This window comes from Macrobrachium nipponense, chromosome 43, assembly GCF_015104395.2.
Source record: "Macrobrachium nipponense isolate FS-2020 chromosome 43, ASM1510439v2, whole genome shotgun sequence".
In the NCBI taxonomy this organism is placed as follows: Eukaryota; Metazoa; Arthropoda; class Malacostraca; order Decapoda; family Palaemonidae; genus Macrobrachium; species Macrobrachium nipponense.
In genome coordinates, this window is record NC_061104.1 from 27307979 (window position 1) to 27317978 (window position 10000).

Here is a 10000-nt window from a genome sequence, read left to right on the forward strand (position 1 = left end):
GGTGGAAAACAGAATGAAATTTGCACAGACAGATAACGCGGCTATTTTTTTCAGATTTACAAAATTGCTTTACATCTCAACTCACCTAGTTTAATGGAACCTCGTCCAGCAACTAAAAATGTCCTGAAGAATGTTTAAAATCTTCTTGGCTTAGAACTGTGGAAATGCAATTGAGTTTGGTGACCTCTTCCCGGCGCACGCACTCTCAACACACACACAAGGACACACGTGCACGCACACACACACTCAAGTGGTCGTCTTTCTTCTGTTCGCCCAGTGTTGTGGAGTAGCGGCCTCACGTCACCACCGCCGAAGCTCACCGCCGATACTGGCCACTCAGAGACTCAAGAATTACAAGAAGCGTTTTCTCAAGCGTTCCTTCTCGCGATTTAACGAAGTTGCCGCTCTTCGTTTACGTTTTCGGCGTGCTAGGACCAACATTTTCTTCTACACACAAAGTTGCTGCAGACTATGCCGCCACTGCTCTCTCGTTTTTCTCGTACCTGGAAAACCGTTAGGCGAAAACGTTATCTATTGCTCATTCAGTCAACGCAGGGCTTTTACATTTTGTTGGGGCGAAATTTGTCTCCATGGTATGATCGCAGTGGGTATGAAACCCACGTTGTTAACATGAGGATGGGGAAATAAATGACAGTAATTGTAAGACAGCACGCCACCATTCCGCACCTGTTAGCGGCAACTGGCAACTTTTATGGCAGCAGCAGTAGTAGCACTGGTCAGTGATGGTCACTTCGTTCGAGATCTTCATAAAGTTTGTTTCTTCTGATCTATATATTTCTGTGGTCCACTAGTCTGCCATGATAGTTGAAAAACCATCTTGTTATAATGTGAACGAGTAATGCACATCCATTCCGTGGAAAAAGTTTTATGGTACCTGTAGGCTGTAATTTGGTATGATCGTGTAAGAGCAGTTGTTACTTTAGTACTTAGGTTGCTACAAAGCCGGCTTTAATTTTTCTCAAGTAAAAGCAAAGATGGGCACGTTAAAACAGTGTTTATAACTCTTTCACTCAATTTGCTTTTCCGCACTCTAAAGTGCTGTCGATGATTAATAAGCTTGAAATTATTCGCACATCCTTCAGTTCGACAGAGGAATATATTTTGGTAAGAAGACGAAATGCAACACATTATAGGAAAATGGTAACTTAGTCGTAACGGAAAACAATAGCATTTGCGTTCCAAGAATGAAATTTGTAAAAGCTTAAGGGGGAAATGCCTGCTACTTCCATTAATGCGGAAGTAAATGTCTACCAACGATATTACCACGTACACTCGGGAGCTACAGGTGAATGCACTGTCTTGGCCGCACAGAATCAAACTTCATTTGGAGATTCGAGTTGATACAGAAAAGAATTCTCTCTCTCTCTCTCTCTCTCTCTCTCTCTCTCTCTCTCTCTCTCTCTCTCAAGTTCCCGTTAATGCCGTAAAAAAGTTTCCTATTTCGTTACGTTACGTAGTCATATTCACAATGCTTCAAGTGTGCCCCTCATTTTTCCAAAATGTCTGAGTGATTTTGGGACTGAATATTCAGGAATTTCGGTAAAACTTCATCTCCCTTTCACTACGTCTTATTGAATAGCCCGAAATATTTCCCGATCCAGCAAAATTCGCATGTACTATATCAGAAATAATGTGTTTGTTACGTTCTCTAAAGAGAATAATGGTAGTATCAAGGTCCATGGATAGTATAAGACCGTTCACTTCCCGACTATGGCATCCTCTCCTTTCTCCTGAGTCATTAATCATTTACATTTTTGAGAGGAGTGTAGTTTACCTTTTCTGGTATATTATTTAATAATATTTTAATTACATTTTTAAGGAAAAATAAATCCCCGATAAAAGACAGGAGCAACATATGTGAAAACACGCATCAAAGGTCTGACTTTCCTTTTTATCGGATTTAGTTTCTTTTAAATCTGGAAGCAGAACATTAGGAAAAATATTTCCATCTAATGAGCAGATAAAATAAATAAACTCACTGCTGAAGACATTTTTTCCTTGATGCACGACGTTTCGTGAGCAACAATTTAGACATTATTAGATGATTTTTTTTTTCTTTCTTTCTTTCTTTCTTTTAAATATTACCATTGGAATTTCTAAGGTTTTATTTCAAGATTCGCTGTTCATTTCACTATACCCAAACTATTTTAGAACATTCCCCATTAATATACGTAATGTTAAAATACGTTCATATTTCTCTCCTGCTTCTGAGGAGGAATTACTTCCACATGAGCGTGAAAATATGTAAAAATCAATTTAATTGTTATTATAGCAATTCGATGTACACAGAACAATTAGCCTTAAATTTCTCTCTGTCAAGCAGAAGATGACACCTCAAGGTCACTCCAAGATGAATGTCTTTGTGAGATCAGATCGGTGTAAAACCACGACGTGCACTGACTTTCCACATTCTCTTCATACAACACACACACACACACACACACACACACATATATATATATATATAATAATATATATATATATATATATATATATATGCTACTAATAATGATGAATAATAATTGCCTCACGGGATATGAAAAACTCTCAACTTGAGAGATAATTATTATTAATAATATATGAGCTGGTCTAACTTTAATCGGACTATTTCCGTCTTGTTCTCGATACACACACACACACACACACACACACACAACACACACATATGTATATATATATATATATATATATATATATATATATATATATATATGTGTGTGTGTGTGTGTGTGTGTGTAATCGAGAACAAGACGAAAATAGTCCGATTAAAGTTAGACCAGCTCATATTTTATTATAATGATAATTATCTCTCAAGTTGAGAGTTTTCATATCCCGTGAGACAATTATTATTATCATTATTAGTAGCATTGCTGCTATTGCACCTATTTTTATTATTCATAAAATACAATTAACTTCCTGAACAAGTATTTTTCGGGACAAACTGATTTAGTACATAAGATGAAAATTAATCTCAGCAGAAATAAGCATAGCAACTATGGGATAAAACTGAATAAAAAGAGAACAAAAATTATTCATATTATTGTCATAACAAGCCAATCTACAACTATGGTTGGAAAAGCAGAGTGCAACCAGCCTAAGGGTATAACCAGTGAAAACAGCCAAATACAGAAAAGGAAATATAGAAGTCAGGAGCTATCTATGAAAGAGAAATGACAAATAAAAACAAACAAGGCGAAAAAGTAAAACGGATAAGACAAATAAACTATGAATAAGCGTCATAGTCAAATATTAGTTGAGAAATTAACAAGATAACCCAAGGTGGCAACCGAGCGAAAAGAAGGAAATAATCGAAGATCAAATTTGTGGAGATAAAGTTCGTGAGCAACAACAGCGTTGATGAAACGGATGAATGGAAAAGAACGGCGTTTCGATCTTTTATGACTGTTACTTTGAGAGAGAGAGAGAATATCTCATCACATGGATGGTCGGTCTCACCCAGGGGTGCGTCCCGTAGGATGGTAGTGCCGTGAGTGCACCTCATGCGGTGCACTGTAGGCAGTCCTTAGGTTCTTTGCAGCGTGCCTTCGGCCCCTAGCTGCAACTACTTTCGTTCCTTTTTCTCTACCTCCTTTCATATTCTCTTCTTCATCGCACTTTCCACCCTCTCCTAATACTTGATTCATAGTTTCTTCTTCTTCTTCAACTTTGACCCACAAAAGTCGAATAACAGATAGGTACCCGATTCATTATTTCGGACGACAGATGTTTAAGGAACGCGCTTATACGTACCACATTCGATTATGATTTAAACGCGCTACTTCTTGCGCTACGAGACCAGATGAAGGAAGAAAGAAAATGAGAGATAGAGAAGAAACACAAACATCTATCGATAATTTTTGTTATTCTGAAGTTCTGCAACTCCAAAGACACTGTGGGCCAGTAAACGAACTCACGGATCAACTGGTTTGACTAATTTTCTGATCCATTCAATTCCAGAATGTGGAATTCACTAACTTCCTCAGTATTTTCCGAATCATTCAACCTGCCATGACTTTAAGAAGACGAAATTCATTAATTTTGTGGGGCTGTGCCTGTTTAGGGGAAACCATGGACTCGTCTTGGTCTCTGCACTATTTTAAAAAATCTGCACCACAGGAAAAAGAAAAATATTTATTGTTGATAATTGCAATGGGGATAATTGTTATGATAATGACAGTCATGATGATACCAATCTTTACATTTGCGGACTTCGATCATAATCATGAAGATGACGTTGACAACAACGACAATTCTTTTCAGAGAACAACAGGACTCCCACAGAAGAGCCTCGATAAGTTCTCGTCTCTTCTAAAATGCGTAAAGGGCGCATTTCACGGGAGCTGACTGTCAATGAACGAACGCCCCATCCGCGTCTTTTCTTCTTCGTGGAATAGACAGGAAATGCGAAACAAAAGAGACACGGCGAAGTGATGGAGATAAAATGTGGCAGATTCTTAAAAGGCTGCTTATCTGTGCTTCTCTCGCTCGTTTTACGGGCTGCTCCTGGAGGAAGACCCTTCCTGGCATAAGACCCGCCTAATCTATGACGAATGATCTCCCTCGCCCACTCATGGTAATAAAGCAGAGTTGCTCCTATTGATATGTGTAAATCTGACTTACTTTTTATTTGCATTTTAATATAACTGTCATAATATAAGTAGGTCTAGAGTCCTACGTTAGGTTAAATTAGGTTAGTTTGAATTAGCTGTCTTTTCAACCGATTTCGGGTCTTAGCAAGTGACGCTTGTATGGGATAACTACCCACTGCAATTATTTAGTCATCCTGCCTTTATTCAATTAGGTAAAGAGAGGCACACTAAGTCGGGAATCGATCCAAGCTCTTATCGCTGCTAAGGTAACAGTTTTAATTACTGGCCTACGACGACCCATATATATGTAAGTGATAACGTGCATTAAATACTGCAGCAGACTCAGGAAATAGGAAACCTGTTTCACTGGTTTATCTGGGAAAAATCCCAACAACCGGATTAGAAATCGTAGGATGAATTTTGATAATTAGTTATCGACTTTCTCTTGCCTAAAGTTTGCTAAGAGTAGACACACAATGTATAATAGTACTTGCATAATTAGGAATATACCGCAGAGAGTGCAGCAATTATTCCAGCATAATCATTCCTTTCTTCTTATGCATTGGTCAAGTTGATGACATTTCGCCTCATTCCGTGGTAATCATAACCAATGGGAGAGCAAAAGGAAAGGTACCGTACAAAGCCACTGTGTATAAAGAGCGTTTCGAAAAGGTTCTTAAGAAATGTGGATGTAGACTAAGACTCCTTGAATGGCCAACAAGACTAGGAGCAACTGAAGCTCATTCAAAAGAAATAGATTTTGAAATAGATTATTAGATTTTAGGAGCAATAGGTCTAGGAGAGTACGTAGATCTCTAATAAACGTGTAATTCTTTGTGGATGCATCAATCATTGCAATTATCTACGTTTACATAAATACACTGACCTAGATCAGCACATATTTAGGCTGATACACCGATCCAAAGAGGAACACTTTTCTAGACGTGTACTGAGATCCACTCGCGGATCCAGAAAAATTTCGTGGGGGCTGTGGGACCAATTTTCATATTATACATACGTATGCTATATATGTTATATATATATATATATATATATATATATATATATATATATATATATATATATATATATATACACATATATATGTGTGTGTATGTATGTATATAATGTAAGTTTTATATGAAATATGTCAGTCGTATCATCGTATAATATATTTTTACTTCAATATATCATTCAGTATTTAAGTAGAAATTATGAGATGGACAGCAATCGCCTGTTCTATCAGGAAATACCGAATCCATGATTATCACTAGAATTATTGTTAGTTATTTTTTCTCAAAATTCTAAAATAATTTTTATAATGAATTTTTTCCATTTTTATATTTCTCATTTATGTTATTATATAATTCTTCAGTATTATTATTTTGTCATTATTTTTTTATGGGGTAGGGGGACCACATGCCCAGGTGGCCCGGCCCCCACCCCTGAATCCGCTAGTGCTCAGATCTATCTGGGATACACTGATCTTAATGGATTCCGAGATCTAGACCGGTTCATTGTTCTTAGTGGATACACAGACCCATGTTGATACATGGACCTAGGTCCTAGGCGGATACAATGACCAATACGGAAAAAATGGCTCCACGGATAGATAGACCTTGGCGAATGCATACCTGTACACTTAAGGGAAAGTATAGATTAAAACAGATCGCCCCGTTCAGTGTCTGTTTCCTGCCGACTTTTAATCGAATGTTTTAGGTAAGGGCGTGGAAAAACAAACCAACAGACGATATCAAGTTTGTATGTACCTACTTCTGAGCTCTTGAAAAACATCATCGCTACGTAGTGATATTGCGTTGTAAAGACTGATTGAGTGCAAGATAGATTGAGATTGTAATGCAGTAATAAATAAGTAGCAAAGGCGTCAAAATATACACAAGCAGTGCTCCTTCATTTGGAGTTGAAGCGACCTCTATCTTACACTCTCACCACACTAAAAACTACGTCCAGTGCGGAAAAGAGGTGGCGAGGGAGGTAGCGCGCGAGCACTCACACATGGTGTCGTGTTCAGGAATGTGGACTAGGCTGGACCGGAAGGCGTGATGATGATGATGATGAGACGTAACGAGTATTTTTCATTTATTTTTGTCTAGTGGCGCGTAATGGGGAAAAGATGTTAGAATATTCTATATAAATAAAATACCTCAAGAAATATTTCCATTTTCTGTGATAGTTTAATGATCTAAGATGTCTTCTGTTTTGCGTTTGCTGTTCTTTGAAACCACTATTTTTTTTTTTTTACACTTGGACCCATTTTTGTTACTTTCGATTCGTAATCGCTGAATAAAAAACTCGGGAAACTCGAAGTTGCACTCATATACAAAACAACTTTCCGCTGGTGAAATCTGTTTTTCTTGAGATATGTGTCTACCAGAACTCAGGTTTTTGACTGGGAACTGGAGGAGCCGAAAGCATTTACTGTCTTTCTTCTTCTTCTTCTTCTTCTTCTTCTTCTTCTTCTTCTTCTTCTTCTACTTTTCCACTAACCTGGATTTGCATCGCCATTTTTCTTCACTTTGAAGCTAAGACACACACCAAGAATGTAATGGATACATTTTATATCCTCTGCATTGAACAGGACACCGAAAGGCATAAGGGGATATTGCCGTCTGTTCACCTCACGCGGTGCACTGTAGGCGATATCAAACGGTATTTGCAGAGCTCCTTCGGCCCCTAACTGCATCCATTTTTTTGTCTTTAACTTTAGAACCATTCCTGCTTCTATTCTTCCATCTTGACGTCCAACTTATCTAATGCAGTTGTGAGGTTTCCTTCAGTTTCATCTGTAGACCTTCGTTCTTCATTTACTTTCTGGGTTTCTTATCTTCCTTTCCGATCCACAACCCCTTCTTTTCAGTCTTAATTAACCGCTCATTGACCGAAAGTGCCCCAGTGCTTGGCGCTATGGCCTATATTTCATGAACCAATCAATCATGACGCCTTTGTGCTCCCCATTCACTAGTACCACTAAAAAAAAGAAAAAAAAAACACGACGAAAGTAACTGAAGCGTTGAATTATCAGCTTTAATATGCGAAGACTAACGAAACTTTCCACTAACGGCATTATCTATCCAGGCCCGAAAAAAAAATAAAAAAAAATCCTTTTTGGATTACTGTCTTTATATACCGTTATGAATACGAATTAGCTTTCTATTCAGGAGCTACCACGAGCTTGCTTTATTCTCAATCGACGTTTTCAGAGATTTAATGACTCGCTTGTAGAGCCAAGTATGTTTGGGGCAGGATTTCGGTTGCTCTCCAGATTTTTCAAGTTTCAGAGGTCGATACTGATCGGTTAACAACATGCTTCTCTAATTATTCAAAGCTTTTCCCTTATATCCCTCAGCTTTGGAATTTATGCCCTGTTTTCGTTTTACTTTATCCCTTTAACCTCCCCTTTATTGAGTGGTGAGGTCTATGGCTTTCCCAAAGTTATGACCATATGCACTTTTCTTCTCTTTTTCTGTTTCACAAGACAGAGAATAGATACAAAATGTATATTAACGCATATATAAACATATACATCTATATCTATATACATATTTATGTATATATGTGTGTGCATGTGATTTATTATCAGAAACACGCACATTTTACACACGCTCACACACACACACATATATATATATATATATATATATATATATATATATATATATATATATATATATATATATATATATATATATGTGTGGTGTGTGTGTGTGTGTGTGTGTTGTGTGTATGTGTGTGTGTGTGCGTGTGTGTACATATGCGTGTGTTTGTGTAAATATGTGTGTGTGTTTCTGATAATAAATCACATTATAAGAAAAAAACAGACAATGAAAGCGGTGCTGCAAATAATTGAAGACGCTGCTTTCACGATTGTTCTTCAACAGAATTCTTTCATTCCACTATCGTGGAAACCAGTACAAACCTGAAATATTTCATTGAAATTTATTACAACCACGCATTGACAATAATCCTTGAACTTCCTTTCCAAGGTTAACATCAATCCAAGCCAAACACGCGATAATAAAAAATGAAGCACGGAGTTAAAGCTCGTGCCATTCACGCGAAGGGACCTTCACCTCGGCTCTACTCACTCGCCGCCGCTCCTGTGGCTGTTGACCCAAATACTGTTTTGGCTCGCGCCGGAAATTTGACGTCAGCTAGAAACATTTAGCTTCGGATGGAGCGTTCATTGCGGAAATTCTGATATCTGGACGTGGTTCTGAATAACATGTTTTTCGTTATAAAGACTCTAAGGATCATGAGATTTCCTCGCAACACTGGTGATGTTTTATGCTCATGTTTTGTGTTAATACTTTGATTACAAGAGCTAACAAAGAAATGTTTATATTTACAACATGAAATTTAGCTTCCTGCTGTTCTTAGCTTCACTGTGTTTTCATCTAATAACCTAGTATCCCCTGGAAAAAATAACTAGGAAATTGCCTGTTAGGGAGTATGGCCTCGATCCCAAAATCCACGAGGATCAAATTTCGACTCTTCATATTTTAATGAATGTTGAGTGCCCACAGTACAGGTAGACACTTGCACACAACTCCATGTCTTGGGTGACATGGTTAAGGAAACAGTTCTTTTCTTTTATATTTTCTAACACTTCATTTGGAAATCCTGCCCTCAAAGCTACAGTCTCAGTACACGCAGGAACTTTATTGAATGTCTGGAAGACCTTTCCCAACAAAATGGATGAATCACTGTAGATATTGAAATAAATTTTCCTTTTGCATAGGAGAATATGCCTTAAGTTGTATCTAGATTTTATTTGAAGGATTTACCACTCATAGATAAAAACACAGATAGATTTATATCTGCATAAAACAGGGAATAACACGTTTTTAAAGAAAACTTACCCATGTTAAAAATATATAGAAAGTATCACTTTCATAATTACTTGGTTGTGTTTCGAAATCAAGATAAGAAATATTACACATTGTTAACTGCGAGATCATTAAATGCTGCGCAAGAAATAAGGAAAGATTCTCTCACTTTCATTTATAAAAAGGAACAACGAATTTACTTGTCAGTTAATGACACTGATACCACAGAAATAAACGATTTTATCATTTTAACCACCTTGGCAAGGTCAGTCTTATGCCATGTGTGGTGTTTTTAGACTTCTTTATGGGTTTAGAAAAAATGCATACTCATCACAGCATATGGCAAATTCTGGTGCTATTTTGTCAAATTGTAAAATCAAACTAGATTACAATCTGCTTGCGGAAGCAAGAGCCCGTGCTGGAGCAAGACCGGCAACAGCTGACAACAACAAAGTGAAAGGGAAAAAAATGAGGTGACCCGGTCCACGTGAAGCTGTATTCCGTATTCGTTTATGTATTATGTAAATAGATTTTTGAAATGCT

At 37.4% G+C, this 10000-nt stretch overlaps 1 protein-coding gene across 2 annotated transcripts in view; it reads right to left on the bottom strand.

Annotated features, from left to right (window-relative positions):
- Positions 1 to 603, bottom strand: part of LOC135213602 (uncharacterized) — a 52612-nt gene extending 52009 nt beyond the window's left edge. Inside the window, exon 1 of one of the 2 annotated variants that reach the window (XM_064247622.1) lies at positions 86 to 593. The gene's annotated coding sequence lies outside the window, so the exon portion shown is untranslated. Of the gene's footprint in view, positions 1 to 85 lie in introns of both variants that reach the window. The other variant, XM_064247621.1, reaches the window with a different exon arrangement.
- Between the last annotated feature and the right edge of the window lie 9397 nt (positions 604 to 10000).